At 41.1% G+C, this 24988-nt stretch overlaps 1 protein-coding gene across 1 annotated transcript in view; it reads left to right on the top strand.

Moving 5' to 3' along the window:
• Positions 1 to 24988, top strand: part of Tiam2 (TIAM Rac1 associated GEF 2) — a 182248-nt gene that overhangs the window by 69916 nt on the left and 87344 nt on the right. Inside the window, exon 2 of the mRNA XM_070010673.1 lies at positions 3947 to 4044. The gene's annotated coding sequence lies outside the window, so the exon portion shown is untranslated. The remainder of the gene's footprint in view (positions 1 to 3946; positions 4045 to 24988) is intronic.

Genomic DNA, 24988 nt, shown 5'->3' with positions numbered 1-24988 from the left:
GTTGTAGAGGGATCTAACAAACTAGTGTCACATAAGCTATTAAGGGGTATCAGAATCGCATTTCTCCTTTGCTTGCCTGGAAAACCTTCCATAAGCTACATTGTTTTATTCTAGCACTTACTGAGTCTCAGATTGATACGCTGCCCAGCTGATAACAAAGCTAACTGTATCCAGAAACTTCAGACTTCTTTTTTTTTAATTTGAGGAGATGATGCTCAGAAAGAGGATATAGCTGGAGGAAAGTATGACTTGAGAGCTGAGTTTCTCAGGAAGAATTGTGTTCTCTTTATCTAACTGGGGAGGGTTGGGGGCATGTGTTAAGGGCACAGCGTGAAAGTCGCCAGATCTTTTTCTTCTCTAGCAATTTTTTATTGACCGTGGCTAACTTGTGCTAAGTGAGTGCTATTGACTCTTGTACCCAGTCACCTATCCATGAAAATTTGATAAGCTTGGGCACTGTCAGCTCAACCTAGACCTAGAAAAGAAACTTCTAGATGGGGTAACATTGTAGCATTTCTTTAGGAGTGGTCTTCCCATTTTTGAGGTTTAATTCACTTTTTGTTTATTTGTATCACATCTCCAGTCTAGCTTTTTTTTTTTTTTTTTGAGATGGATCTCTCAGACTTTTCTGTCCAGTTAGACTTCGAACCCCAGCCTCCCAAGTAGCCAGGATTACAGGGTTGACTTAGGAGTTTTGGCTAATTTTATTTTATTTTTTACTTTATGATGTAGCTTAAGATATGGATCACATTCAGCTTGGAGAATGGGGTAAGAGGGAAGAATCTTGAGCATTGTATCTAACTACTTTCATTTTGAAAACCTAAGGGAGAAAAAAATATCAGATATGATGTCATGGCAGCAGGCAGGCAGGCAGGCAGCTCCATGGCTCCGGCTAGGGATGGTTTTCATGGGGAAAAGGGCATGAATAACTTGTTGATTAATGACTTTACTCAAACATGGTGCCTGTACGCTGTTATAGTATGAATACTCTCTTTGTGTAACTAAAAATGCAAAATATTGATGTGTGGTTATAGATACAGTTTAACTAATACTACCTTGATGCTCATAGACTTAAGTTCTCACCGGCCTCCCTGTTGAACCTATGGTCATGAGATATTGTCATTCTTGTCTTCTTACTAATTCTTCCTTTTTTTTTTTTTCCTGTCAGTTGTGGGGCTTTAAACTCTGGGCCTGGGTGCTGTCCCTCAGCTCTTCAGCTCAAGGTGGGCACTCTACCACTTGAGCCACAGCACCACTTCAGTTTTCTGGTGGTTAATTAGAGATCAGAGTCTCATAGACTCTTATCTTGGGCTGGCTTTGAACTGCGATCCTCAGATCTCAGCCTCCTGAGCAGCTAGGATACAGGGGTGAGCTACCAGCTCCTGTCTTAACTAATTCTTAATTAATGGGCAGCTAGACCCTCATCTGTGTGATAGTGGAAAAAATATTCACTTGCTGAAGGTGGGTTGATCTGAAACAGGCATCTGAGGAATGTGGAGGATCAGACAGGACGTTGAGACCCATGGAAGTGGTGGGGCCGCCACTCACGTGAGAGCTGAGCTGGTAACATTGTTCAGAGCTCTGAGTTCTGGTCCTGCTTTTGTTCACTCCCCAGATGACAGACCTCCTTGTCTCTTCTGGGCCATAATTTCTTCACCCACAGAATGGGGAGGTTGTGCTTGTGTGCTCTAAGCCTGAAGGTTCTTGCCTAAAATCATTCCATTCAAAGTGATTAGCAGTTAAGCTTGGGAAAGCTGAAGTTCTCCTGTTAGTAAAGCAGGCTACTACTTAAAATGAAATCAAATCATACTACCAATCTGGTGAATCACTTATCCCATTTGCCTATTTTTCCTTAAGCACCTGTGAAAAACAAAGTGAGCGGAGTCTCAAAGCAATTAAAATCTACTGTGTGTGGGGGAAGTAATTCCAAGGAGATGGCCTGTATTGGAGTAGTAAGGGAAGGGGACCCTAATAGTTTTGGGGGAGGAAAGTAGGCAATCAGGAAGGGCTTCTCAGAAGAGTTGGTACTTAAGGCTGGGTCTTAGGGGGGTAATTAAGACTTTTTTTCTGAACTGTGTTCCCAGTAGGTAAAGGTGTATACAAAGGCATATAAAATAAATGTCACATTCATGAAATGGCATAGTGTTTGGAATGAATATGGGAAACCTCTTTTCACATAATGTGCTTGAGTCACAATACCATTGTGATTGGAAAAATTAGAACAGGGCAGATCATTTTCCTTGCAGTATTGTGGTTAGTAAATAGTTATTTACTCTTTTAGGCTGTCAGTAAAACATGACAGTTCTAAAAGATTGTCAGTATGCCAGGTGCTAGTGGATCATGCCTCTAATCTTAGCTATTCAGGAGTCTGAGATCTGAGGAACAAGATTCAAAGGCAGCCCAGACAGACAAATCTAAGAGACTCATATCCAGTTAACTAACAAAAAACCTGATATGAAGGCATGCTCAAGTTGTAGAGGTCCAGTCATGATCGAGAAAGCCAAGCAAGAGTATGAGGCCCCAGTACCAGCAAATCTGTGCATATTCTCTTTCTCTGTCTCTCCTCCTCCTTTCCTCTTCTCCTTCCCCCTTTGGCTCCCCTTCCCCCTCCCTCTCCCTTCATTTTGTCCCTCTCGTACTTCCTCCCTTCCTCTTACCTTCTCATGCACTCCCACACAATTGGTGTATTTAGATTAACTCTAGCAAAGATTAAATATTTTAAAATATTTTTTGTCCACACTGGACAAAATGACACAATGAACTGGTAAAGTAAAATTGTCAGCATGAGGTTTATTCTATAAAGCAGGCCGTTTTGGCTAAATGTATCAGATTTCTAAGAATTTCTCTCTGAACTAATTATATCACCTTGGGCAATGAGGCTATATCGCTTTTTTTTTTTTTGTACGTTTTGTATTATAAAAATACTTTGCAGAGGGGTTACAGTTACATGAGCAAGGTAATGAGTACATTTCTTATCAAGCATGAGACTACATCTCTTGTGACTTTAAAAAGGTCTCTGTATGTTTGTGTTCTGATTTACTATGAGCCTGTAAGTGAAAGTTGTTACTTCCAGTCCATCTAGTTATATTTCTATGACATGAATCATTGTTGTAACCAAACATTTGGCATCAGTGACTATGTACTGGTTCTTACTTGATCTTGGATCCTTGCTTCACTTGGGGGCCTTTTCCCTAGCTTTGGCCTACTCTCATTTCAGAGAGCCATTTCCTGTGTTTCCAATTTAAATTAGACTTGTGCTACTCACTCTCATTAACCATCTACCTCTGCATCTATGTCTCATGTGAAGTTTTTCATGCTTTTTTTTTCTCTAATTTTTCTCACTGCCTCTCTCCATTTGAATGAAAATGAGCAGAGAATTTCCCTCTTATATCTCTTGGTAGCAATAGGCTTACTCTGTCTGCTCATCTTATCTATTGGATGATCATTTGTTGGCTGTCTTTGTATCTTACCTATAAATCTATCATTTATGTCTACCTTTTTTGTCTATTCACCTATTTATTTATTGTATATGGTCATCTAGTGTGTATTCTTCCTCTCTTGTCTATCTGTCATCTATCTGTATCTGTCTTCTCCGCTTTAGTTTGGTCTTGCTCCTTTCCTCTCTCCTTCCATGTATATCTATAGAGTTGCTCAGCCATATGAAGCCATCGGATGAAACAGTAACTCTCCTTCTCTGGTTGTTGTCACTTACCCCTTGATTTCTTTTTCAGAGCCTCCCTTCTTTCTTTTCTTTTATGTCCGAGATCAGAACTAGAACTCAGTACTTGATTCTTTTTGCTCATTGGCTTGCATTCTACTAACCTAGCCATACCTCCAGCATCAGATCCTCCCTTCTTGTGTCACACAGAATGCCAAAGAATTGTACGTTAATGCTAATTCTGAAGAGTTGTATCTTATTACTTCTACATCTGTTTTCTGTTACCAGAGCTGTGTATTGATGACAGATGTGCTTCTAGCCAGCTCCTTCTGGATGAATGAATGAGTTCATGATTACAGAGTCCTCCCTCCACACTTCTTCAGTGGGTAAGTTTGAGACCCTTGTGTGTCTCCAAGTCTACACAAGTCGGTCTGTATCTCTTGACTGGATCATCACATTCCTGTGTAGCTTCTACCTGCTGCTTGTGTGAGGATCTGGGTGTGGAATGCCAGAGTAGATTCCTTAGTGCTGAGAACTGCAGCCAACTGGGCCATGATCTGTGTCCTTTACACAATGTTCTTGATTCTGCTGGATGAGCCACTGGGTGTGGAAAAACGCTAGTTCATCCATCGCTCTCTGGGGAAAATATATGGTCCAGGGAGCTGGAGTTTCCAGCTCTTGGATGACAGATACTGATCGAGCACATGCTTAAACTCAAAACCAAGTAGAACATCCAGCCTGAGAACATCTAGAGTGTAATTTCTAGCTGGAAGTGTAAGATAAGGCAAGCTCAGGAGACAAAGACTCTTGTCTTTTACACTCTTCTCTTGATAGACACAAAATCCCTCAGGAGCACATACATGTGCACATAGTATTAATTATTCACGCCTTTGATTATAATCAGGGTAGCAACAATTGGCACAGTATTTAGTCTTGACTAAGCATGTAGTAAAACATGGTATTTTTCTTGGATTGTGTGTGTGTGTATGTGCATATGCCCCTTACCTCACCTTTCATAAAGAAAAATGTGAAAAATTCAGAAAAGTCAAAGAGCTGAACACCCACAAACGCACTATTTAATTCTGTAATTGTTAACACTTAATTATGCTTGCTTTCAACTGTCACTTTGCATTGTCTGTTTCAAACATAGTCATTTGCATATTTTTTTCAGAGATCTTTGCCAATGAATTTAATTTTAGATGCTTGTTAACACATATGTCCTGTTATATTTTTATCTCACAATGAAGCTTTAAGAAGACCAAGTCTAGTTTTATGATTGGAAAACTGGCTGGCTTTTAGAACTAAACTGAGAGTATTTCATTCTAGTTTCAAAGCCTTAAGAGCTTGTAAAACCTTCTTCCACAGTTTGAAACTCCAAGTGACTTTATAAATTCATGGAACTGAAGTTATTTGGGTAAATTCAGTAATTTAAAAATAGAATCAGACCATAAAAATTATTTGAAATTTGTGAGGAATATCAGAGATAATACATTCATTGACAAGTGGTTCAGGTATATAGGCATCCACCATAGAAAATATATCAGAGGGGCCAAATTTCCCTAAGATCTTAGAGTATGATGTGGACATGCAGGAGTTTCCATGCAGCTCAGTGTTCCCTGAGACTCTTTCCTCCTCAGAAACATATCCTTTAAATTCCTTTTCCTCTGCCATTATTTTTCCCATCATACCTAGGACTCCTCTTATCTTAAAGTTGTGTTTTCTTCTACTTAATATTTTATCTTCTCTCTGTGTGTGCACACAAGTGTGTGTGTGTGTGTGTGTGTGTGGGTGGGTAATGGGTTAGTACTGGGACTTGGACTCAACACCTAGATGCTGTCCCTTAGCTTTTTCACTCAAGGCTGATACTATACCAGTTGAGCCACAGCTCCACCTCTGGCTTATAATCGGTCATTTGGAGTTAAGAGTCATGGACTTTCTTGCCCAGGCTGGCTTTGAACTATGATTCTGGGATCTCAGCCTGCTAAGTAGCTAGGATTATGGATGTGAGCCACCAGTGCCTGGCTTCTTTTGTTTTTAAGTAACAGAAATGATGCTGTTAGGTGTGGAGGAATCAGAGCTTGATGACCTTATTGCTTTCTTATTCTTCATATTTGCTTTCATTCTTTTTAATGTGTGTGTGTGTATGCACACACACAGACACACACATCAAATAGGTATTTGGAGATTCCCACATTTTGTGTTGTGACTTGGACTCCATAGCAACCTTCTGACTTCAATACCATGCCTTGTGGTTCCTTGGGAGGTGTGGCCTTGACCCGCTGCTGGCCACTCAGCAGCTTGGTGACCTGTACAGTCACTTAAGGCCTCTGTTTATCTGTCAGGAGAGGGCAATTTTTCAAGGTAATTTTTCAAATCTACCTCACCAGCAGTAAAAGTTTCTTGGTTTTAGGTTCATATTTAAGTTTTCTTGTCTCTTAGATTGATTTTTATAACTGGTAGGCTGATAGTTTCATGTAATGACTTTTATTTATTGCCAGTTGAGGTGAGAAAGTATGTCTTCAAGTCTGTCTCAAACTACATATGGAGAGGAATTCTACTTCACTGTGTATGTGTGAGCGCTTGTATATAAAGTATTCTGATATACATAAGGACATATTTTTAAGTAGCACAAAGGGTTTCAATTCAAATCTGTCGACTAATGAGTATAATGCATCTTGATCAATGTCATCCCTTCCCTTGTGACACTTTTTTTAAAAAATTGGAACTTGGTCTTTAAATTTTTTACTAACATATATTATACTAAGTGAAGTTTCACTGACATTTCTACACATGCATAAATGTATCCTAATCAATATCATCCCTTCCATCACTCCCCATTAGTCCTTGCCCCTTTCTTAAAACTACCTCAGCAGGTTGCATTGTTCTATTTTCATACATGCAGATAAACTGCTTCAACCATATTCATCCTCATGCACCCCCACCTGTTGGCCTAGCCCCTTCTCACTCACCCCTCTCCCCCAACAGAGTCTGTTTTATATGGTTTTAAATATTTACTAAGAATCTTGTCTGTTACATACATAGATCCATTCATGTTTTACAATAAATGAAATATGACCTTCTCAAACTCTTGCCTGGTGTTTGTCTGGGATGAGTTGCCTGCCCGTATTTTCAGAATCCTTACAACTTACCAACTGCTAATTGAATGGTTTTCTTCAGGGACTTGGGGCACGGCTCAAGTGGTATCCTGACTGCCTAGTGAGCACAGGGTTCTGAATTCAAACTCCAGTACTTGGAGGTAGAGGGACTAATAAGGCCAAATTCCTGTTTTCTTTTCTGGAATACACTTTCTGAAATTTAAGTACTATAGTAGACATTCGATTCTATCCTCCCATTCAGTACCCCCTTTCCCCCCAAGACAAGAACCCCAATATAAGATAATCTGAAAATGTTGCTTTATCTTTTTGGGTATTTCTTATGCTTTCGGTTTATAAAAGAATATAGCAAAACTGAAAAATACTCTTGAGTCTCTTGTGGGAATTTAATGTATATATTTTGATAAAATAGCTCAATGTGGTAGTAACCACACTGTCCTTCCAACATTAGACACTGTCATTCAGCTGACTTAAAAGTGATCTAACTCCAGTAAGGAACGTACATGAGATATTTTGTAAATCACAAAGTAATTTTGAAGTGCTGTTCTTGTGACCAGAACATTCCAACTGTGGTTTAGGGAGCAGGATGTTTATTGCCGGCCTAAACACAGGGAGGGATGGTAGGTGTGTGTTCTTACTGCAGAGGTCCTATAAAAAGAAGTGAGTAAACCTTTATTCAGCAAGCTTGGAGCCATGTTCCTATGGAACTTTAGTGGTCATTGTGGAATGTGGGTCCAACAAGGGCCCAGTCATGGGTAGCCGGGTGTCTCTGAAGCCTGATGGCAGGCCTTCCTGGCTAATCACTCCAGGCAGCCCGTGGAAAACCACTTTCTGGTTAAGTCTGCATCATACTCTTCCACCAATGGAAAAAATTGAACATGATGAGGGTGTGTAGCTAGCAGACAGAAATACATCCAGCATTGCACAGAATCTGTTTTTAGCTCATAACGGCCGGGCATTGGAAGTCTTAGACGCTGTTTCCTGGCTTACCATGGGCAGAAGGAAACAAGAGTGTGTAGATGTGTATAGAGATTCTAGCCGCGTGAAACTTTCCGTTAACTGAAAGACCCTGAGCACAACTGGCCACCTCCAAAGTTCTGGCACAGGTAAGGTTAGAACTGTTGATTTCCCTCCTTCTGAGGCTGAGATATGAATGCTTTTGTAAAAGCTCTTTTTTTTTTTTTTTTTTTTTTTGGCTGTATACTCCTGTCAGCTGAAGTCATTTTACGTTATTTTATACTTTGGTGGCACGTTACTGTACACTGAGTGTTATTATCTATAAATTTGAGTGTCTGTGTGCTTCCTATATCCTATTCTGGGATTTGTGGTGCTTGCCTTGATGCATTTTACAAATTAAAAATTCTCTAAATTGTATAGATGCCTTTGTTCCTGATATTTTAAGAAAGTACCATTTCTCAGTCAGAGCATGTTGAAACTTAGATGGTTCTCTTGTCTTTCCCTTCCATTCTTTCAGCGGAGAGTTGGAAACTGAATTGTGACAGAAATTATGTTTCATCATTTTCTGATTATAATGTCATTAGGCTGTAGTTTTTAAGTGGAGGAAGCTATTTGTTTTAAGAGCTTCTTTTGAAACTTGAAATTTGATGTTTACTGTTTAGTGCTATTTGTTCTTAAGTTTTGTCTTGGACTTTCTGAAAAAGAGAGGGATCATTTGGAATGTGTGGTTTGAAGAGCTAGTAACCCTGGGGCGTGAGCCCCAGAGACACAGCACTGTTGGGTATGTGTGAGCTCACTGCACGATAGAGCTGTCCTAGCTTCAGGGTCGCTCTTCCTAGGCTTGACAGTCATTTGGCCCAACATGTAATTCTCAGAAAATTGGTAGGTGGAGAGACAGAAATAGGAAACCTTATTGAAGTCACTGTAAGTTGGAGGATTATTTATAGGCTTTCTGGAAAGCTGCTGGAGCTTTTTTTTCCTCACGCCTGACTGCCTTTCTGTATGGACTTCTACCACACTTAGGGATGCTGAAATTCTGTACCTACTTTCAATGGCATGGTGGCCTGTGTGGTTTTGTGGTGGGCTTTGTGCTCCCCTTTTTAGATCGAAGTGGGGCTGTTATCCTTCTCCGAGGGTATAGTGTACATTGAGTCCCCTGGTTTAGTTATTGAAACAGAAATGTCTTTTAGGGATGGAGGAGCAGTGGTATGGTCCAGGTGGGTTAAAATCCATAGAACAACTAGTCACATTTTTATTGATTCCCTTTCTCTTTAATGTAAGAAGTGCCACTGGCAGAGCTGGTGATCATTCAGGGCAGAAGCAGGGCAAAGGCTGCCCACTTCCTACCCCAGTGAGAATAACACTTGTCACCCACTTTGATTTTTAGCAGGGCCTGCAGACGGAAGCCACAGCTTGCTAGAGAGCCTGTGACTCATGTCCGCATGGCCAGACTGTAAATAGTGTTGCAAGTGTGTGCAGATAACACCTTCTACCAGTGGTGTGAGCGGAGGGAATGCTGTGTAAAGACTTCTCTCAGGCCAGGCCTGTGACAAGAGGGCTGGAAGTATGAGATAAGGCTTAGGGTCCTTAAGAAGAGATTATTCCTCCAGTGTGGTCTCTCACTTTCCTGCCAAGGGGACACATGGTTTGTCTTGGTGGTCCCAAGAATCTGCTTGAGCAGAGTCGTATTTCCTTATGTAGAGTTGAAGCACCTTCCCAGCATAAATACTGAATTAAGAACCCAGACTTTGAGCTTTTAAAATATCTCACAGGGGCTTTACTAGGTCTGTAGGCCTCTAGGTTTGGCCTACTTTCTAATTTTTACTTGCCTGGTGATAACAAACTGGGTTACTGAGAACCTTTACCTCAACGGTTAGATTTCTTAAAAAGCCATTGCAAGGTTATTCAGCATGTATATCTTATTTTTCTTTGAAATGAAATATACCTTAGCCATAGACCAAGGTAAGAATGTCTTCATAAGAAAGTAGAAAAGGAGGGCTGGGAAGGTGGCTCAGTGGCAAAGTGCTTCCCTTGCATGCCTGAGACCCTGGGTTCGATTCCTCAGCACCACATAAGCAAAAAGAAAAAAGCCGGAAGTGGCGCTGTGGCTCAAGTGGTAGAGCGCTAGCCTTGAGCTGAAGAGCTTAGGGACAGTGCCCAGGCCCAGAGTTCAGGCCCCACGACCGGACCCCCCCCAAAAAAAAAAAAAAAAAAAGTAGAAAAGGAAATAGAATCCGCATGGATGGTGGTAAGCAGTAATAATAATAGTAGATAAGCCAGAATTTCTAACAATGGATTTTCTAATAACAACGAGTGAATATCTTTATTATTAATATAATACTAATTAATTAACATTAATACTGATATTAATATTATTGCTCTGTCTTAGTTTAAGTTATAGTATAGATGTTAAAACTCTGTCCCAAGAGTGTATTGTTTACTCTAATTTCAGTTATTTATAATTCATAGTATTCTGGGAATATGGAATCATATAGCTGCAAATGAGTCTTACACAATTTTTCAAATAGGAAACGTGGAAAAACAATAGAACTGGAATGAAATCTCCAATGTGACAGTGATAGCTACTTGCCTAGCAGGACAAGAAGCTGCATATCCTGCTATTTGGTCCTTTTCTTATACTGATTTTAATTTTAATTGGAAATACAGTCTTATATCCCATGCTGTTGTATCTTTGTGAATTGAAATAGTGAAATCTATATTGAGGGCACATATGCTTATCTGTATGCCTGTCTGTATCCACCCATGAATACACTGGCTTTTTAAAAAATTGCTTTAGTCTTTCAGATTTTTTACCTAGCTACTTATCAAGCTAGATAGATATAAAATTTTATTCAGAGGCAAGGATAAACTCTATACACTCAGACAATAGCCATTGTTTCATTATTGCAGAGAGATTTTTAGGTTTACATGAGTCATTATAAAGTGTTTGATAAGATGCCTTTGATTAAAAGTCTGGTCCTGTTTTAGCCTCAGATTTAGTTTGTTGTTGTTGTTGTTTCTTTTTAGTGTATTCACTGTTTAGACTTTGTTACTTTTGTGCCTTATGGTAGATGGTGTGGAAGGGAACATAAATTTAGTGGATGAGCCTTGGCTTCAGTTGGCTTCCAACCAACTGTTGGAAAAATAGTCTTTACCTATGAAGAGATAGACTGTTATCACACCCTTGGTAGAGATGCAGTAGGCACTACAGGTGGTGTCAGAATGGGACTGGCTCAGGGATTTCCCAGGACTTAAGTGAGGGCTGGAAAATCCTAGGTGTCTTTAAGCCAAGCCTGGAGAGTAAGGATAGCCCTTCTCCTGTTTGGGTTCAGTGTTGCACATCTCTTTGCTAGTTTCCAACATGGGGGATAGAAATACTCAGACAAGTCCTCTGTGGCCACTGCTGGAAGGTAGAAAGGATGATTTACAGAGTGAAGAACTTCAGGGAACTGTGCATAAACGAATAACAGTAACAATAGGTGAGTCACAAATGAATCAAAACAGTCAATTAAATATAGAGCAAAGGAAGCAAGAATTCTCTTTGGATCTTTCCTGACTTCAAGCTACCATCTGATCTCGCTGCTCTTCCTACAGTAAAACCCAGACCAGTTGTTTGTATTCAGATTTTCTATGTTCCCTACCTCAGCTTCAGACTTACTGTAGGCTACCTTTTTCTACCCTTACCCTGGTATGGTCAAATTCACCAGGAACTCCCACATGGTCACATCCAGAGCTCCTTCTCAGTTCTGGTAGCTGGAATGAGGAATATAGGCTACCTGTTCCCAGTCCCCTTCCTGAAATGCCTTTTCTGATGGACCTGAACAACAACCCTCTGGATTTCTGTTATCTGGCTATTCCTTCTGTTCTTTCTGTTCCTTTTTTTTTTTTTTTTTAAATTAATTTACTTTTTTATTGTGAAAATACCGTATAGAGGGGTTACAATTACATGGGTAAGATAACGAATACATTTCTTTTTTGGGGAGGGGGGAAGGTCCGGTTGTGGGGCCTGAACTCCGGTCCTGGGCGCTGTCCCTCAGCTCTTCAGCTCAAGGCTAGCGCTCTACCACTTGAGCCACAGCGCCACTTCCGGCTTTTTTCTTTTTGCTTATGTGGTGCTGAGGAATCCAACCCAGAGCCTCAGGCATGCAAGACAAGCGCTCTACGTGTGAGCCACCTTCCCAGCCCCATGAATACATTTCTTATCAAGCATTGTTGCCTCCTCCTTTGTTCCCCCTTCCCCATCCCATCCCCTCCCTCCCTCTCCCCAAAGTTGTAAAATTCGTTTTCGACATAAAGACTTGTACATCTCATTGTTGCAATGGGTCCACCTGTATCCCTATTTAAACGATTTGTTTTTTCCCTTCACCTCCACAAATTATACCAACATCAAATACAGTGAAAGCAGGGGTTATACCGTGGGGGAGGGACATACAAAGCAACAAAGAAATCATCTTCTGTTCCTTTTCTGAATTTCTACTCCTTTGCCTCTTGTCTTTGCTTCCTTGTCTTGATGTTGGAGTGTCCCAGGGTCTCCCAGCTTCCCTTTGTTTACCTATCTGTGCAGTTTGTGTTTGTGTTCATATGGTTATGAAGCATATTTCTTCCGTTGCCCACCTCCAACTCCATTCTGTTAGGTTTTTAAGAAGAGGTAGCCGAGTAAGAACCACACCACACACGTGGTATTCAGGTAAGGGGTAGGTTTATTCAGTGGACCTGCTGGGACCAGGCCAGGTTGGCACTTCAGGCGGCTGGGAAAGTCCTGGAAAAGAACTGGGAAAGAGAGAGAGCTGGGAAAGAGCTGGGAAAGAGAGGAGGGAAAGAGAGAGCTGGGAAAGAGAGCGTCTAGGCTAGGCCTTATCTAGGGTATGGGCGGAGAAAGGTGTGGCCACATCAAATTCAGATGTGACCTCAGCGGATGCAGATGTGACCTCTTCCAGGTGTGCCAGTTGCCTAGGTAACGCAGGGTGGAGACTTTGCTGAGAGGAGGGTGGAGTCTTCTCACCATCCGGGAGAGGACCTTACACATTCCAGACTTGCATGTCAACTCAACATTCTACTTTAACACCTAGTGGCACTTAAGCCCACTGTGCTCAGAACTGATTTCTTACTATTATTTAATACATTCTAATATTATAATGCTATTATATTAATATTGTTATTAGTATTTTGTGGTGTCACCTATCTATCCTTGTGACAAAATATTGAGAAGATGACTTTAAAGGAGGAAAGTTTTATTTGGATTTAAGGTTTCAGAGGTGTCAGTCCATCCATAGACTCCTGGCGCTATATTGTTTTTGGGCCTGTGGTGAAGGAGAACAGCATGGCAAGAATGTGTGATATAGGAAAGATGCTCACTACATGGCAGTGGAGGAGAGAGGATGAAGGGGAGAGAGGAAGGGAAAGGGAGGGAGAGAGGGAAAAGAAGTTTGTCCTTGTCCTTTTGCATTCTGGCCCAATCCCTCTTTTTTCTCCATTTCTATTTTGCCAAAGAGCTGATAATATACCTTTTTTAAAGAAATAATTAAGACACTACCTTTATTTATAGCACTTACAGTGAGAAACCTTTGCTATATACTTTATTTTCCTTGCTTGTTGCTTATATCTCCCCACTGTTAAAGAAACTTCATGAGAACTAGGATTTGAAGGCAGCTCTGTTTGGTTTATCACACTGTCCAGTCTAGAAGGGAATCTGGTACTGAGTGGTTAGTATTTATCCCCATAGTCAGCCAGAGTAGGAAGCCAGGCCTGGTGTAAGCACTCTAGTGTAAATGCTAAATGTCTTGGTACTGCTGTATTTTATATAAAAAATGTAAATGTTATGTTTTGCCTCATGGTATATGCTTCTTTCCAGTGGAAGCAATATTTACATGACCTAGTAGTATGTGAAATGGAAGCTGCTGGAGGATACCCTGAGCTGTTGTGGGGTCTCCAGAAGGGCCCTTCCCTTGGTCCCCAGTCTTGTAGAGGAGTATTCTTATTGGCACTGGGAATACTGTAAAGTATTAAGAAAACAAAATTCTCATCTGTGCAATGCTCTAAAGCAGTGGACTAGAATAACTGAAATTTAAACAATGTTCTTGAGCTACTGTGACATTTCAGTGTTCATTTCCTTCTCCTTCCACATTCCTGCCTCGGAAGCCCTGTTGGCTGGGGAAAGCAGCCTTTAGGGAAAAACTTGTCCCTGTGTTGTGTTTAGAAGGGGGGCATAGACCAGTCCCAGCCATGTCCTGAAAGGGGAGACTGAAAGTTAAGGTGTGCTTTTTAAGAAAACATGGAGTTGTCTTACATAAAAAAATGCAGGAAATTTCAAACTATTAATATTGGGATGCATGGCTTTTAGGAGACCGCTACTGAGGAAAGACAAGGGGAGCTCACGGTCTTTTAGAGTACTGAGTTTATATATGTTTAAACTCAGCACTCAAAAATTGCTCACTTATTTATAACAAAGGCACAGCAGGTTTAGGCATCTGTCACTTAAAACTGCATGGAGTGGGCTACATTACTGATACTGCTCACCCAAAACTAGATCTTAGTTCATGCTGCTCTTTATCTTGAATACTGCAGATGCTTAATTCATTGTGTCCATAATGCCATCCAACTTGTGCCAAATACAGGCTGCCTTCAAACAAATCTAAAATTTTCACCTTATCACTTAAATTATGCATCCTTTTTAATTTGGAAGGATTACCAGACAAAAATCCTGGGCTATCATCAGCTTTTGGGAGAAAGATTTCACAGAATAAGAGCAGGGAACCACTTAGCACGATTACATGATTGAAACACAACTAATGCTAACACAGGCCTGCCTGAAAGCTTTGCTGCATCCACTGAATGAAAAATATACATGTGAATTTATTTTTTTTTTTCAGGTAAGGGGTAGGTTTATACAGTAGACCTGCTGGGACCAGGCAAGGTTGGCACTCCACGTGGCTGGGAAAGGCCTGGGAATGAGAGAGAGCTGGGAAAGAGAGGAAAGAGAAGAAAGAGCTAGAAAAAAGCAGAGAGAGCACAGAGAGAGCAGAGAGAGCTAGAAAAGAGCAGCGAGAGCATACATGTGAATTTAAAATAGACTTATTACACACACATATTTTGTTGTTGTTGTTGTTGGTGGTGGTCATTGGGCTTGAACTCTGGGCTTGAGCTCTTCAGCTCAAGGCTAGCATTCTACTACTTGAGCCACAGCACCACTTCCAGTTTTCTGGAAATAAGAGTCTCATGGACTTTCCTGCATAGGCTGGCCTTGAACCATGATCTTCAGATCTCAGCCTCCTGAGTAGCTAGAATTACAGGTGTGTGCCACCAGTGCCCAGCTATTTATTATTATTATTTTTTTTACCACACTTGATAAAAAGAAAAAAGTATATAATAAATCCAAAATTAAGGTAGGCTTACTAAAAAATAATGATGCACATTTAAAAAATGATATGAAAGCAAGGTCTAGCCTTCATTCCTACCTATACTCCTTAGTGATCTTGAACAAATCTTTTAACCTTTGGAGGCTCAGGTTTCCTTTTCTATATGCAATAGTGGTGGTGCCTGTGGTATTGAAGACATGAAATGCAGGCAGCCACACTTAGAACATCTTAAACCCAACCTGTCCACCTTCATTTGCCCAGGTACTTTGGATACCCCCTCCCCATTAAATTCTTATGTGTTAGAAAATATAAACTATACCTACTAAGGCTAGTCAGATCTTTATTCCCTGAAAATTTCTACAGATTGTTAGCTAAAACCTTAGCAGATTTGTGAATAATCCTGAGTTGAGAATTTCAGCATTGATTGGTTTAATTTTGTCTGCAGGCCCAAGACTGACTTACCTTGTAGCCTTAAGATGGAAACTTGGAGAAGTGAGCTCTCAAGTTGTCCCCCTTCCCCCAGCCTGGGTAGAATAGTTAGACATTTATGAGGGTGGGGAAAGCACCTATTTACAGGAGGAAAAAATGTGTGGCTTGAGCCTATTCAGTTTTCAGCTTAAATGGAACAGTGTATAATGAAGAAATACTTTGCCAAGAATAACTTGGCACAGTTACCGTGGTATATTTCGGTTGCAGAAAGTGAGGGAGACTCGGGACTACGACGTCTGCTTCCAATTTACTAAGGCATGTGCCTTTTATGCCTGTCGGTGAGAAGCCACGTGATTAGAGCCTGAGACTCTGGGTTGGGTGTTGTGGTGTAGAGCTTAGGCGAGGTTTGCCTCTGCCTAAGCCTGCTTTTGTGGAAGGGCTCAAGCTCATAAAAGTTAATAAAGAAAGGTTATTTAAAAGTCATGCTAGCAATCTTGACCTTCGTGCTCCTAAGGTACAAAAGAGGGTTATTTAAAGGTCATACTAATTGTTTTGAATCATTGAGTCTCTGGAAACTCAGTGTGGATAGGATTGAAGGAGACTTTGAGGGAACACTAGATATATTTAAAAAATAAAAGAGAGACATCTTATGCTCAAAAGTGCCTGGACGAAAATATAGGAAATGCATTTAAGAAAAATAATTTCTGTGAGGAAAATGTTTTATATTCATCAGAACGACTTCATTTTAAACTATATGGATGCTGTAATTTTGCCTTAAGGAATTTTTTTAAAATCCCTGAAATATTTTCAGTTTCTCTGATGGTTAAGATGTAGCTAAGGCTGCTCAATTTACTTGACATTCCAAAAACATGCCAGTAATATTTGTGGGATTGTGGGTCTCTGGGCCTCTCCTAAACTCAATGCTGTTGAAGTTGACGTGTGCTCTTTTAATTGATTTGCCATACATTTTGTGTTTGGAATCCCTACAAGGGATCCCTTCAGCCTCTGCTCTTAGTAGCTCTGAGCAACACAGTACTGGATAACTTGTGGGGGGGGTGGGGAAGGGGGGTGTACCCAAACTTCCTGTTGGCTTGTCAAGTGCAACACTTCAATTTCACTTCAGTACTCCAAGTTTGGGCCATATTCCTTCTATATTTATTATTATTATTTTTTGGGTCTGGTTGTGGGGCCTGAACTCTGGGCCTGGGTGCTGTCCCTCAGCTCTTCAGCTCAAGGCAAGCACTCTACCACTTGAGCCACAGCGCCACTTCCGGCTTTTTTTTAATGCTTATGTGGTGCTGAGGAATCGAACCCAGGGCCTAAAGCATGCAAGGCGAGCGCTCTACCACTGAGCCACCTTCCCAGCCCAGCCATATTCCTTCTTAATGTCAATGCTGTCCTTTGACCTAGTGGCTATTGTGTTGGGCCCAAGGGCCCAGGTGACAGTGATTTGCTCTACAATGTTCCCAGGCTTGGGGTGGTAGGCAAATGTCTGTCAGATTTCCCCCAGCTTCCATTTCCTACCTGCCTTCTCCTTCTTAACCTCCTCTTCCTCCTCATCTCTCTCAACTTTGTCCTTGCCACCCTTATCTCTTTTCCCTGAGCAAGCTGGGGTCTTGTTCCACTGTATGTAGGTGTTAATTTAGTTAGCTGGAAGGAGACCTTAGTTGGAGGCACACTCTTTTTGTTGGAATTCTATAATTTTTTTCTTTCCTTTCCTGACACAATTCAACTCATCCTTCAAGTTCTAGGTTTATTCTTCCTGGGGATTACTCCTAACTTTCTTAGGAAGAATTTGAATGCCCAGTGGAATTTTTAGAAGGTTGTAGAATAAAAAATTGTGAAAACCACTAGGTTAATTTGTGGTGCCCAGAACTGCATCTTCACATGATGGGTATGTGGGGTTTTTTACTTACAAAATGTTTGTCTTGGATGGTAATACTTTAAAAAAATTTCTTCATTGATGAAAGTGAATCAAGCAACTCCTGGGCAGAGATGAGAGGGAGGGAATGGGAGAGGATGAGGGAACAGAGGAAATAAATGTACTTATTACCTAACGTATGTAAACAAGAAAGTAAAACTTTTCTGTTTCCAAATTTACTTACTAAAAAAAAAAAAAACCAATAAAAATACACAAACATTTTCTACTCTCAAAAGTTTGAGGGGCTGGGTAGATGGCTCAGTGGTAGAGAGCTTGCCCCTCATGCAGGAGGCCCTGGGTTCAATTCTTCAGTACCACATAAGCAGAAAAAGCCGGAAATGGCTTTGTGGTTCAGGTAGTAGAGTGCTAGCCTTGAGCTGAAGAGCTGAGGGACAGCGTCCAGACTCAGAGTTCAAGCCCCATGACCAGCAAAAAAATTTTTGAAACTCTCAAAAGTTTGCGTTCCATTGTTGAATGTTGTTGATGTTTGAAGCCATTCTTTTTTTGTTGTTGTTGATTGTAGGGGAGTTTGAACTCAGGGCCTGGGTACTGTCTCTGAACTTTTTCACTCAAAGCTAGCTGTTCCACCAGAGAGCCACAGAGCCACTTCCAGTTCTCTGGTAGTTAATTTGAGATAAGTCTCACAGACTTTTCTGTCCAGGCTGGCTTCAAACTGCAATCCTTGAGAAGGTAGTTAAGATTATAGGCGTGAGCCACCAGCTATTGGCTTGGAGTCATTCATATGCCTTGTTTCTTTTGGCGACTCTCTCTTCCTCTCTGCGTACTTTCTAGATTTTTTTCTTTATTTTGTAGTTCTGGAATTTCATTAAATTAGATCTAGAAATGGGTCTTCTAAAATTAATTTTGTTTGGAGTGATACCTATTTAGAAACAGAGAACTGTGAAGTTCAGGGAAATTTTCTTTAGCTACTTCTTTGACTATTTCTTCCTTTCCATAGTCTTGGCACTCTTCATTTGGAACTACTTGTGCAAAGATTTTTTGACTTCTGGATTTATCCTCCATGAATCTTAAATTGTTTTGTTTTGTTTTGTTTTTTGGTCAGTCGTGGGGCTTGAACTCTGGGCCTGAGCGCTGTCCCTCAGCTCTTCAGCTCAAGGTGAGCACTCTACTGCTTGAGCCACAGCGCCACTTCCGGTTTTTGAGTAGTTTATTGGAGGTAAGAGTCTCACGTACTTTCCTGCCTGGGCTAGCTTTGAACTGAGATCCTCAGATTTCAGCCTCCTGAGTTGCTAGGATTTCAGGCATGAGCCACTGGCGCCTGGCTGCATCTTAAATTTAATTTTATATTTTTAGACTTTTTTTGTCAGTCATGGAGCTTGAACTTGGGACCTATGTACTGTCCCTAAGCTCTTCTGCTCAAGGCTAGTGCTCTATCACTTTGAACCACAGTATCACTTTCAGTTTTCTGGACTAATTGGAGTTAAGAGTCTCACAGACTTTCCTGCCTGGACTGACTTTGAACTGAGATCCTCAAATCTCAAGGCTCCTGAGTAGCTAGGATTACAAGTGTGAATCACTAACACCTAGATTATTTTTAGACCCTTGACTGTGTAGTTTCCATTATAGGACATTGCATTTAATTCTGATTTGTAATTAAGTCTTCTTAGTCATTGTATTATTAGATAGTCCAGTGATATTTTTTGACAACTGTAATTTTTGGCAGTATAGAGGTTTGAAACTAGGGCTTTATACTCACTCACCTTGCTTCCTCTGCTAGTACCCTACCCTGTGAGTCCATTTGGAGGTGGAGTCTTATGGACTTTTCTGTCTGAGCTGGCTTTCAACTATGATGCTCCAGATCTCAATCTCCTGGTAGCTATGATACAGGCATGAGCCTGACACTCTGCTAACAGTGGTATTTTTAATGCCCCCAAAGCATTTTTTTGTGTTCTCTGATTGCTTGCTGTGCTCAGAGATACACTTTTATGGATGCCATAATTATTCACATTATAAGAAAATGGTTGCATTTTAAAAAATTTATTGTGAAAATACTGTACAGAGGGGTTACAATTACATGAGCAAGATAATGAGTACATTTCTTATCAAGCATTGTAGCCTCCTCCTTTGTTTCTCCTTCCCATCCTCCTCCCTCCCCCAACCTGATCCTCCTCCCTCCCCCTACCAAAGTTGTAAGGTTCGTTTTCGACATAAGGACTTGTACATCTCCTTGTTGCAATGGGTCCACCTGTATTGGGATACAAATGGTTGCATAATTTTGAATTACCATATGTTAGCCATATGAGGGAAGATTGCAGTGTGACATTTCTGTGCATGTGTATAATGTATTAACAATCAATCTCCTTACTCCCCATCACTTTCCCTTACTATCCTACCCACTTTCGAATATAATTTTAACAATTTCATAATAGAAATAGAACAGTTTCATTATTCTGTTTTCAAACTTGCTGACAATCTATTTTGATCATATCCAGAATGAAGAATTTTTAAATGTTTGAAACTCTATGGTATTTGGTTGCCTTCGAGTGTTCTGACAGTACTGGGGTCTTTGAGCGAAGGGCCTTATACTTGCTAAGCTGGTGCTCTACCACTTTAGCCACACCTCCAGAAGCCTTTGGGTCTGTAATAGAAAGGCTGTATCATTCTAGTGAAACTGCCACTTGAGTTTTGAGTCATTATTTTTATAAAATGAAATTTGTTTCTTTTTGCTTTTGGGTTTTTTTTGGGGGGGTACAGGGTAGAAGGGGTGCACAGAAAGGGAGGGAGGAAGGGTGAACCATTGCAGTCATGGTTTTCAGTATGTGGAAAATGAACTATGCAACTTGAGGGTAGGCTGGGGGGAAGCAAAGGAAGGGGTAACATTGTCCAAAAAAGGAATGTACTCATTGCAAAAGTAATCCCGCTGTATAACACCTTAAGAATTACAGTAAAATTACATTAAAAAATAATAGCCTGTGCAAACCAAATAGAAAAAGATATAATTTTAATTTACAACCCAAGCACACACAAGAATTTAGTTTCATAGAGCAATTTCCCCTTAGGGGATACATTATTTTATGTTCTACTTACTATATTTTCTCTTCTGGTCTATTCTAATCCTATTCATTCAAAAATGCTGATGTCAATTCACTTAGAGACTTTCATGGCCCACCAGTGAGCCGTGACCCATGGTTTGGACATTACTTCTACACACAAATTACAGTAGTGAGAAGTTTTTATGGAGCAGGTGTGAGTCCTGAGACCTCCTTGTGGTGTGTTGACTTAACTCAGGTGATGAACTATGCAGAAAGCTGGGCCATTGTCCTTGTAGAATTGAATATGAGCATATCAGCTACTGGAATCCTGTTCCTGGGACACTCTACTGCAGATGGACCATCCATTCATCTGTTAATATGCATTTGGAAGGCATCCTGCTGCCTGAAAGAGAACCAGAGCAGCCACGATGCATCCAGCTTTGGAAACTCTTAGTAGCAAGCAGCTTGCTTCCTGCCCACTCGATTTGTAAGGATTACTCTCCCTAAGCAGTATTCCTTTGGAGACCAGATGTTCCTTTTTGGCCTGCCTCCTTACACCAGTCTGTTCAAGTTATCTTTAATCAGAAAAGAGCCCCTTCAAGTCTTGGTATTTGATGCAGACATTCTGAGTGTCATTCATTGACTCACGATGGGAAACGCAGGGTTTGGCAACCTTCATGGAGTTTGATTTTGGCTCCTTAATGGAGTTGAATGTTTTTGTTGTAGCTGTGTAGTCATAATGGCCCTTTAGCATTTTTAGAGACACATGCTATAGTAAAATGTCAGCCTCAGCACTATTTTGGGCCACATACGTGGTTGTTGGATGGGGGAGGGGCTTCCTTGTGTGTTGTGGCCTGGCCAGCAACCGCTCTGGTCCTCTCCCCACTAATGCCAATAGCACAATCCCAATTGTGACAGTCAAGCTATATCCCTGGGGGATAAAGTCACCCTGATTTACATAACTGCTTTAATATAATACTGGCTGTTCAGTGATCACTGCGGTTATTTTCTTACATTTTACTCCCTGAGTATCTAATAATGCAAGTCATTATTTTTCTTTACATTTGATACCTCTTAACAATTAGGTAGTATTTTTTTGTTTTTGTTTTTTTCTGTGGTGGTACTGGGGCTTGAACTTGGGGCATAGGCTTTTCCCCTTAGACTTTTCTGCACAAGACCGGTGCTCTAGCACTTGAGTGCCACTTCTGGCTTTTTTTAGTGGTTAATTGGTGATAAGAGTTTCATGGACTTTCCTGCCCAGGCCGGCTTTGAACTGTGATCATCAGATCTCAGCCTCCTGAAGAGCCAGAATTATAGGTGTGAGTCTGTCTGGCTTAAATCAGATTGTTTCTTATGCTGTAGCTATCTGGGGAAATCACTGAAAATCAGGCACATGTAATAGTAGAATTTAGAAAAGTCCAAACATATATAAATATATGAATATTTAATGATTAATAGCCAAGGGAAGATCTGAGATCACAAATGGTTATTATAAAATCTGATATCATCATGTACCAAATTAGTTTTCTATCTAAAAATAAAGAGTACTGTGTTGCATCTTGCAGTTTTTCACGTGTCATGCATGTTCCTATACCTGATTCTCAGTCTCTGAGGTAGGTGGGCAGATATTTTTACCCTCATGTTGCAAAAGGGGAAAACAAATTCCAGAGAATGTGATAAATTTCTCCCCACAAAGTTGTATATGACAGACAAGAGACTGTCACAGATTTTAACCCAAGTTTTCTGACACAAACCACACTAAATTCTGAGCCTGTTTCCTTAAATATGGAAGCTTCCCTGCCCCACCCACCCTCGCCAAAAAATAAAGACGCTGGCAGGTATCAGGATGGGGGGCATGGCCAGCCCTTATCTACACTTAAGAATTTGCCTTGTGCCAGATGAGATTCCTAGTTATATATTTTTTAAAAAATCCCTCTGGAGTTGCATAAAGCCTGTCAGTGTCTCTTGTTGCTAGAATTTGTGTTCCTCTTCTGTCTGGCCCAGCCATAAATCTGCCTTTGTGCAAGCTCCCAGATCTGCCCCAGCCCTCCATACAGACCCTTCTTTACCACACCATCTGCCCACCCGACAGCTGCCTCTTGTTCTCCATCTGGGCGCTGTGCAGGGTAGACACACCGCAGTCCTGGTTGAGGAGTAGTTTTTCTCCTCAGTAAATTCAGAACCCCTTGGAAATAGTACCTTCGGACCCTTGACACATCAGTGCAGCCCAAGCTGAAGGCATGGGAAGATGAGGTAAATCTTGGATTGTCTCCTGCAAGTTCTTTTTTCTCTGGTTTTCAATAGGTCATAGAGGCTGTTGGGATTATGGTGGCATGTCTGTGAAATTCCTTCACACCGCTGGATATTGTAGTGTGGTAGTTCACAATTTAAATACTGAAAGGAACCTCCATTCTTGTTTGTGATTTTGCTTGAAAACTCTGTGTAGCACATGCATGTGTGAGGGGATGAGAGGGAAATACAGAAAATGTAAAACAAGGATTTTTTAAGGGACTGTGGCCATTTAAAATATTTCCAATAAATAAAAAGTAATTATTAAAAAAGTATATGCACAGCATATAATATAGTATAAACTGCCTCAGTACCAGACTAATGTTTAGAATGATGTCACATATTACCTCTATCAGCTTGGTGGCCTTGCTATATTAATCATTAGGAATACCTAATACATTCTTTTGTAGATTACTTAATATATATTATTTCAGATCAGTATACTTTAATATGCATTATTTCAAGTTAACTTTAAGAATGCAAGTTAACTGTAATATGTATTATTTCATATGAGTATATGTAATGTGTATTTTTGCTGTTTTTAGACACCAAACTTTTAAATAATTTCTTCATATTTTTTTAAGAATTTGTAGGAAATTTGTTTCATTTTTTTTTCTTCCAACCAGGTACCATAAAATTAATGTGGTTATTTCTAGACTGAAGTCATAGCTGGAGCATGGTGGAGAAATAGAAGTATCTGTTCACTTTGGTATCAGGCTCCTGGGGGACACAGTTTCCCTCCAGGATTAACCTTCTTGTTGACAGGTTTCTCACGACTAAATTCTTCTTGCTGCCATGTTTGGCAGGGTCTTTCACTGTGGGAATTGACCAGATGCTTTGGACAGCTGGGCAGCACTGTGCCTCTGTACAAATGAACACCATGGCCCTGTCCTTTCCTGCAGAATGCTTGCCCCTCTCCAGGCTGCAGGCTTCTTTCCAGAAGAGTTCTTCCTGGGACTGTGCAGCAGTCCTCCAGCCAAACCCAATAGCGGGGATTCCTGCTTCCTCTGTGTCCAAATCAACATTCTAATGACAAAGTGCTTTCATCCAGTTCAACAGGGGCTAGCTCTAGTAAAAGATAGTCTCATGCTGTTTCTTGCAATCTCTCTCCCTCTCCCTCTCTCTGTCTCTCTCTCACACACATTACTCCCTCCCCCCCATCTCAAGCTGTTGAGTTTCAAAAGTAGTAAGATGCGTTTTGGATAAGATCTGCTGCTGGGGTACCAACTTCCACCCTAGAGTGATTCTGGTTTGAGTCTGGTTTCACATGTCCAAGATATCTGCCAGTTGGCCTCTGACCAGCCTCTGATCGGCCTCTGACGGGCAGTTTTGTTCTGGGTGGTGAGCTGGAGTGTGCTGTGGCTGCTGGCAGACCAGCAGGACTGCCAAAGAGAGGAGCCGGAACCTTTCCTGTTTGAGTGATCTGCCATCACTAGATAGCAGATGGTTCCCTTTGATCAGCTCATGGTAAAGGTCTAAACCAGAAGCGTCCATTGCCGCTTTCAGCTTTCTAACTTAAAAAAAAAAAAGTCACAGAGGGAAGACCAATAGCTCAGGTCTTGAACTTTTAATAGGTTGTGCTGTTAAGGTCTGCATGGAGATGGGGCAAATCCACGCCTGGCTGTGTGGGATCCTTGTTCATGGCAAGGTAAATGTCAATTGCCTGGCACATTCCAGTTCAGCTTCCTTAATTAAATGCTGGCCTCAGGGGTTGGTTGTTTTTCTTTTCTTTCCTCTTCTCTCCTTTCCTCCTCTCCTCTCCTCCCTCTTCTCTTCTCTTTTCGTGTGTGTGTGTGTGTGTGCGCGTGCGTGTGTGTGTGTGTGTACTGGTATGGGCTTGAAGTCAGAGCCTGGGTGCTATCTGTCCCTTGGCTTTTTACTATACTCCTTAGATCTCAGTTTCTGGAGTAGCTGAGATTACAGTTGTGAACCACCAGCACCTGGCCTGGCTTCATTTTTTTTTTTTTTCCCTCTGCTCCTGAAGCTTGAACTCTGGGCCTGGGCACAGTTCCTTTTGCTCAAGGCTAGAGCCTCTACCACCTGAGCCACAGCACCACTTCCAGCCTTTTTGTGAATTAATTGGAGATAGGAGTCTCACAGACTTTCCTACCTGACCTGGCTTTGAACATTGATCCTCAGGTCTCAGCCTCTTGAGCAGCTAGGATTACAGATGTGAGCCACCAGCGCCCAACTCTGGCTTCAGTTTTAATAGACCACTAGGTTTCTTGCTGGTGGCCAAGTTAAAAAAATCCACTTTACCTTTTTTTCCCTCT

This window comes from Dipodomys merriami, unplaced genomic scaffold (assembly GCF_024711535.1).
Source record: "Dipodomys merriami isolate MVZ:Mamm:240054 unplaced genomic scaffold, mDipMer1.0.p SCAF_8, whole genome shotgun sequence".
Taxonomy (NCBI): domain Eukaryota; kingdom Metazoa; phylum Chordata; class Mammalia; order Rodentia; family Heteromyidae; genus Dipodomys; species Dipodomys merriami.
The sequence above is the reverse complement of the archived record's forward strand: the minus strand, read 5'-3'. Positions and strand labels throughout refer to the sequence as shown.